The following is a 7,269-nucleotide window of genomic DNA, read 5'->3' on the forward strand; positions in this document are numbered from 1 at the left end:
AGAGATCATATCTCTCCCATATTAGCTTCTCTCCACTGGCTCCCTGTAAAATTCAGAATAGAATTTAAAATCCTTCTCCTAACATACAAAGCCCTTAATGACAAGTCTCCATCGTATGGTAAAGACCTCGTAGAGCCTTATCATCCTGCAGTGCACTTCGCTCTCAAGAGTGCATGTCTACTTGTGGTTCCTAGAGTCCACAGAAGCAGAATGGGAGGCAGAGCCTTTAGCTATCAAGCTCCTCTCCTATGGAACCAACTCCCAGTCTCAGTTCGGGAGGGGGACACCCTCTCTACCTTTAAGATTAGACTTAAGACGTTCCTTTTTGATAAGGCTTATAGTTAGGGTGGATCAGGTGACCCTGAGCCTTCTCTTCGTTGTGCTGCTATAGGCCTAGGCTGCTGGGGGGCCCCATGATGGTCTGCGTTTCCCTCTCCTCTCCTCTTTCTTCCTATGCTTCTATATGCCACCATTACACATTACTAACTTTGTGTCTCCTCTCTCCCGTAGTGTGTCCTCTCTCTCTCCCTGTACCTTTCTGCAGGTTGCCCTGGCCCTGGAGCTCTACATCTCTGACGAGCAGTCACTGGCCACATCAACCTGACCAGTGTTTGATTGTTGTGTCTTGTTGCTTTTCTTCTTTTGTCTCTCCTCTATCCACTCACCCCAACCGGTTGAGGCAGAAGGCTGCCCACCAAGAGCTGGGGTCTGTCAGAGGTTTCTTCCGTTAAAGGGAGTTTTTCATTCAGGTGTTACTGGGTGCATTGTGGAGGAGAGGTGAAATACATTGTTAGAAGAAGGCATGCACCATGAACAGGTCAAGTCAGGCTGGTTTTAGTTATGTCCAATCAAACCAGCTCCTCTCATCTCCTTTAAAGAGCAGGGCAGAAACCTGACTGACTGATGTCACTGATGTCAGGACATGGAAATAAATGAGAAGAAAAATTCTTTCCCTGTATCATCTTCTCCTGCCAGTTACTGTATACAGTATACTCCACTCCTAAACTGACAGTGACAAAACAATTTATGTAGAAGTACTGCACATAAATATTCACTCAGTTGTCTGCTAATGACAATCACACTGACAATCACCAAACCGCAACATTCTTAACAACAGAAAATGTCAAACTAACAATATTAACAGCCATTAAGATTACTAAGAACACATATTACATATATTTTCTAATTTTACATAAAGCAACATACATTACATTATTTCTCTAGGTTTGCAATCTCAACCTAAAGGCAAGAAAGAAAAGATTTGATTCATGTTATCAAAATGCTAGTTTACAGTAAATCTCCTTTAGGGTTGATAAAATACAGGTGAAGAAAAAGATGGAGATACCCTCCACTGTAGTAGAGGATGCTGCCATGACTGTCATGATAAAATGTGAATCAAGCACCGTGCTCAGCTGAGATAAATAGTGTGTGCAAAGGAAGTAGGACATCAGGACACTCTGGCTGCACTGAATCTCACAGTCAGGGAAACCAGGGCAGTTTATCAGGTGTTCAGTTTTGGGGGTCTCACAGGTTTAGGGCAGCACTAACCCAAATCTGGGGCATTTTAAAGCAGCTGGTGCAGTTCTTCCTCTCTCTAATGCATTTATTTTTGTGAATTAGTCAGAGAGGCTGTGGGAAATGAGGTGGTGGGCAAAGTGTAACTGGACGTTAGTACTGCTATTACTGTGATGTTCTGTTTCTTAGTATAATTGCGTAGCAATAACCAGCACAAAAGTGACCCCTGGGTACCTACTGGTGACCATTTATTCTTGATGCAAAAACATGCAAACAAGACTGTAAATGTAGCTAATAATCACAGCTTTACATATATCACTGTAATTATAACAGGCATGTTATAAGAGGCCTGTCTGTCAATTGCATGTGTGGAGGAGACTGTACACCCACAATGTCACACTATGAATTACAGTGTGTTTCTGTGTGTATTCTATGAAGGTTAACACTTCCCGGCGCTGAGGAACTGAAAGACTTACACAGCAAGAACTGGTTCAAGGTGTGTGCAAGGATGAGACATTCCAACATCTCACCACATCAAAGCAGAACCATGTTTCATTATTTCCTGGACAGGGCCAGGTCAACATTATTAATGCAACATGTGCCACCTGTGTATGTGTGTCTACAGTACATCTGATATCATTGGATGCTCAAGTACACCAAATATGCCATTTATTATTAGTTTGTTTACAAATATGCATCAATTCATGCATGTTTAAATTCTGTTAGAATAAGAAGATATTTTCTAATGCAGTTTTGTACAGTCACACACAAACCACCAGTGCATGCTGTAAATGCTGCACCTCCACATCACTGACATATAAGTAACCACATATGCCAAGACAAGACCAGGTCAGAGAGCATGATGGGACTATGAGGGCTAAACCACTCCAACAGTTTACACACCACTTTATGGCTGACTGCTAATATACTATGCAAGTACCACTGGCCACACACACACACATAAAGAATTTCTTCTTATTTTTAAATGCTTTTGTTTACCTGAGCCAGAGAAAGAGTTCTAGAAAGTTATTTCATTGTTTCAGCTAAATACATTTACAGTAAATTCAAAGTACTCAAAAATGCAGGAAAAATGTCAAATGTTCAGAAGATATCTTTATAATTGAGCCTCCTGATTTGCATCCAGGCTGACTACAGTGGCTGAATATGAATGGAGCAAGACATGCAGAGTTGGTTTTCTGCCCACAGCAACGCCTGCCATGACAATATGGCCCCGCGGAATTAGAATATTCCCCAAGGAGGGGCAGGAGGGACATACATGGAGAAATCTGCAGTGGAAAATCACTGAGGAAATTTGGGGGATAAATGCCCAAGCATTTATGACATTTTCCAATAATATACCACCACAACAGACAGAAAGCTATGGCAGGCGGGTTGGGACTGAGACTGACAAAATTAACCAGAGTAGAGATGGACATGCAGAGGTGAAGTGGTCAGTCTGAAAGGAAGAAAATACACATCAACTTCAAAGTGAAGCAGCTTTTGAAACAGTCTGACCTACTGGATATCAGAAGGATACATCCATTATACAATTATGCATTTAGGATGATCTACAGCCCCCTATAAACATCTCAACTTTTATAACCTGTCAACATCAGCAGGCCCATAACAAATTAGGCAGACAGAGCGGAATGCAAGCAGGAACGCATAGAAGTGTGAGACGTACAGAAGACTCAAAGCAATCATCTGTGACCTGCACGGATAATCACTGCAAAACTCCACTGTCCCATTCACAGAGGATAAAACCTACCGGATTAATCTGTGGGCCTACAGAATACACACACACACACACACACACGCGCGTCACAACACTTACATAAGATACACACCACTCTCTCTCTTGCTCTCTTTTACTGTCCCTCCCTCATATATGCTTTCCCTTTTCTTTCACTTTGGTATTCTCAGCCTCTCTCACTTCTGCTCTCACTAACACACACAGACCTAGAGTGCACACAACCACACACACTCTCCACCACCCCCTCCTTTCCTCTGTTTCTTCTCTGCTCTCTTCTCGCATACACATATTCAAATGTACACCTGTCAACATGCAGCTCTGTACATGCTGTTCATTTGTACTTACTTAAGCTCACACAGTGGTGACAGAGACATATATTAAAATAGATCTAGCTACACATCCAGGAGCCTGTACATTCATATCATAGAGGAGGAAGAAAGCCATGTAAAAATATTGCTCATTCCACATATCTGAATGCAACAGTCCCAAACGGGATCTCCTAACATACAGACATGCACACACAACTAATAAGCACATAAACCTCCAGGGGATCCTACCATATGACAAAACTATTTGATCATTTAAATGTTGATGCAAAGATGTTTTTAAACCATAAAACATTAACCTTGCCTTAAAGGTATGCTTAATGAGCATCACATTACTACATACTCTACCTGTATCTGTCATGTCATCCTGATCAGTGAGAGGGAAACATATCAGACTTTCTGAAATTATGCATTTTGTTGATAGAGCATCAGGCTCACAAAAAGGTGGGGTCTGCCCTTTGAGCTGACAGCGATCAGACAATGTTAAAGGTGCAGTAGAGTTTTCTTGTAAACAAACAAGAGAAGCCAAAATGCACTGTGTGTATTCCTGAGATAGAACAAATAATATTTTAAGTTTTGCATTGTATACGTTCAAGTTTACTTTCTAGAAGTCATCTTCTTTATTGCATTTGATGGCACATCTGTACTTTTATTGGCACTTTACCACCATAGCATGAAACCAATTGTGCTACTGGTTTAAAACTCCTCAGAGTGCCGTAAAGCTGCTAGAGCTGAGACAAAGGCATCATTTTGCTCGTCACAAGCGTCAAGTCTTGGCTATGAAGTCCAAAGTCACGACCCAAGTCTTACATACTTGTTTCTTCAACAAGTCTTCGGTGTGCTGAGGTGCCCTGCAAAATGTAACGTTCAGTCCTGCTTATGCACTGAGACTGGCTGCTGCTAGACTGTTTCAAAATACACAACGTCAGGAAAATGGAGAACCGATTCATGCACATGGCTTTGTAATACACCTTTTAAATCTTCAAGCTTCATATCTAGTGATTTCAAGTTAAAGGAATGAAATCTAATTGAGTCATTGGTCTTTGTTGCAATTCTTTTTTGTTTTGTTGAGTGTAAAGTCAAGCGACACCTCTGTAGGTAGCACAATTATGCAGTTGCTGAGATCAACATCCTGCAAGGCTTCTAAAAACATCTGCCCCTCCCTGAGTCGAAAGCATTAACTAAAGATGACAAACTGTGGCATTTATAAAAAGTCTGTGTTGGCAAATGATGTGCCATCCAAACATGATCAGCTTTTAGAAGTGCATATCCAAAACAAATCTGTAAATGAAAATCCTACAGGGTAAAAGGGTAAAAAACAGGGTAAAAACAGTTGCCAAGAACAGAATGCAAATGCAATCTCCCTGCTCATTTTATTGCTGACATCTAAGGAGTGAGCAAAATTAATAGAAAAAAAGAAGACCGATATAACAGAGCATTCTTGGATATTGCAGTTTTTCTACCAACTGGCATTTTTATAGGTGATTATGTTGATATTTGACAAGGAGAGTGGAATAAAAAGACCCAGATGAACAAATAACAAGACAAATAAATTAAACAGTGTGAGTGTGGTTTGAACGAGACAAGGTGAAAAATGTTACTCTGAGTATGCCTGTGTGTTTTCATCTGATGTAGTAGGATGGACTGGAGGCTGATGGTAATTTCTCACCTTTTGTGGGCAGGGTGACGGTAGTGATTGATGGGTGCTAAGGGGCAGGGGGAGGAGGAGTGGGAAATCAGGGCTGTGCCAATCAAAGCAGGAACCATTCTCACCAGGAAGCTAATGACTTGTGCACCCTGGGTTCATGTTCCCCATATTTCACCTACAGACAATCAAACACCTGTTTTACCTGCATCCTGGACAAATGTAACCATTTCACTAACAATCCAAGAAGCGTTTTGTTGACTGTAGACTAGCTTTGTTGTAGACAATTGTGTTTGAATGATCCTGATAAAGTGGCAGCAGCCAAAGTGCACAGAACAGAGCTCATCACATTTTACACAATGTATGTACAGTAGCTCCTGCTCCAACTGAACTCTGTTTACTTCTGGTTACAAACAACACCAGGTTGCCCAGTACAAAAACACAAATGTGTGTGCACATATGTTGATCGGTTTAAGAGTAGGCCTGAGCTCCTTGCCCTTGCTGACATTAAAACAGCTACAGGGGAAGGACAGGAAGCAGGGAGGGCCCAACATTTGTAAAACACTCTTTTCCTGGAATTGATTGTAATATGGCTCACAGACGTGTACACGTGATGATACACGAAGGACTTTATTTTTTGTTTTTACTGTTTGAGAACATTTTGAGAAATAAGTGTTTATTTTGAGGTCTCCATTACAGACACAGAAACAAACTCCATATTATAGTTTATGCATTTGAATGCAATGACATTAAAGTCCCTGTTCGTGAAATGGTAAGGTGTCCTAATACTTTAGTCTATATTGTGTATAAGACATATATAAAAGATCATACATGTAAACACCCACTATGGATCCATCCAAAGATGACAGATTGCACATGGTGAGACTGCTTGCCCTGTTTAACAACCAGATAAACTTCTTAAACAAGACTGAGAATTGGAGGGTGGCACTTCTTTTAGGAGAACTACAACTTTGAGATGTATCAAATTAATGTACGGCCAGTGGGTCACTGGTTGTGTTGCTGTCTTTCGGCTTGTGTAGTGCACTTGTGTGTGCCGGTGTGACTGTACTCCAGAGCTGTCCATGGTGCTGAACACGATGCAGTCTGCAAATTTTAAATCCTTAAAAGCCTTCAGAAATACTCGAAAGAACTTCCCAGAGCCTGCTCTATGCTTTAGTTTATCTTAAGCCTTAACAACTACTTTAATCCTATAATATTTTTACAGAAATCCAGCAGCTAAACGACACCACACACAAACTGCAGCAACATCACAGAAACGTTACACGGATTTTGTTTAGAAACGATTTTATGGTCGTTGTAAAGTCGTGTTGTGCTGGGAAAAGGACAATAAAACAGGCACACAATCTCGCTAGTGCTGGAGAAAACACAGCCATTGTTAATCTGTGATAATCCTAAACTGCAAAAACCTAACTTTAAATACGTTTTATCAATAATTCAAACTTTAATTGATGTTCTGTATTTTAACAGGGAGTCCGAATGCGTAAAACAAAAACCAACCAGTCAAACCTACCTTGTTAAGTTTCTTACGCTCTTCTTCTTTTAGTTTGGCTGCATTTGCTCGATACACGGAGAAAATGTGTCAGCTATTACGGCTCCGTTCAACCGGACTATCTCCGATGGAAACACCGCCCTCCTCCCAACCAGTGTTAAGTCTGACGATTTACACACGCCACACTTCCTTTTGATATTACAAAATAAAGCCTTTAAGTAGGAACCTCTTGGTTACAATTAATTCAACATTTTGAAACATTTTAAGGGGTTAGCCCAAAACTGATAAATGTATTAGGCTCTGTGTTTCTGGGTGCTTTTTTTCCCTGCTCTCTTCTCCAGCAGCTTGTCTAAAGGAGGGAGCCCTGGGTTGTGTTCTGTAATCCTTTTATATATATTTGTAAATAAACCAGCACTAAAATCAAGAAGGACGGACTCCTTCCTTACTCAGATCTGTCCAGTAAAAGAACTGGGGTATAACAAAACTTTCAAACATGCAAGCCCCTCAAAAAAAAAAAAAA

The 7,269-nt window shown here is 40.8% G+C and overlaps 1 protein-coding gene across 1 annotated transcript in view; it reads right to left on the reverse strand.

Annotated features, from left to right (window-relative positions):
• The window catches only part of LOC109969932 (synaptosomal-associated protein 25-B-like), a 49,505-nt gene extending 42,622 nt beyond the window's left edge, over positions 1–6,883 (reverse strand). Inside the window, exon 1 of the mRNA XM_020617158.1 lies at positions 6,771–6,883. The gene's annotated coding sequence lies outside the window, so the exon portion shown is untranslated. The remainder of the gene's footprint in view (positions 1–6,770) is intronic.
• Between the last annotated feature and the right edge of the window lie 386 nt (positions 6,884–7,269).

The sequence above is a fragment of the Monopterus albus genome, unplaced genomic scaffold (assembly GCF_001952655.1).
Source record: "Monopterus albus unplaced genomic scaffold, M_albus_1.0 scaffold186.1, whole genome shotgun sequence".
In the NCBI taxonomy this organism is placed as follows: domain Eukaryota; kingdom Metazoa; phylum Chordata; class Actinopteri; order Synbranchiformes; family Synbranchidae; genus Monopterus; species Monopterus albus.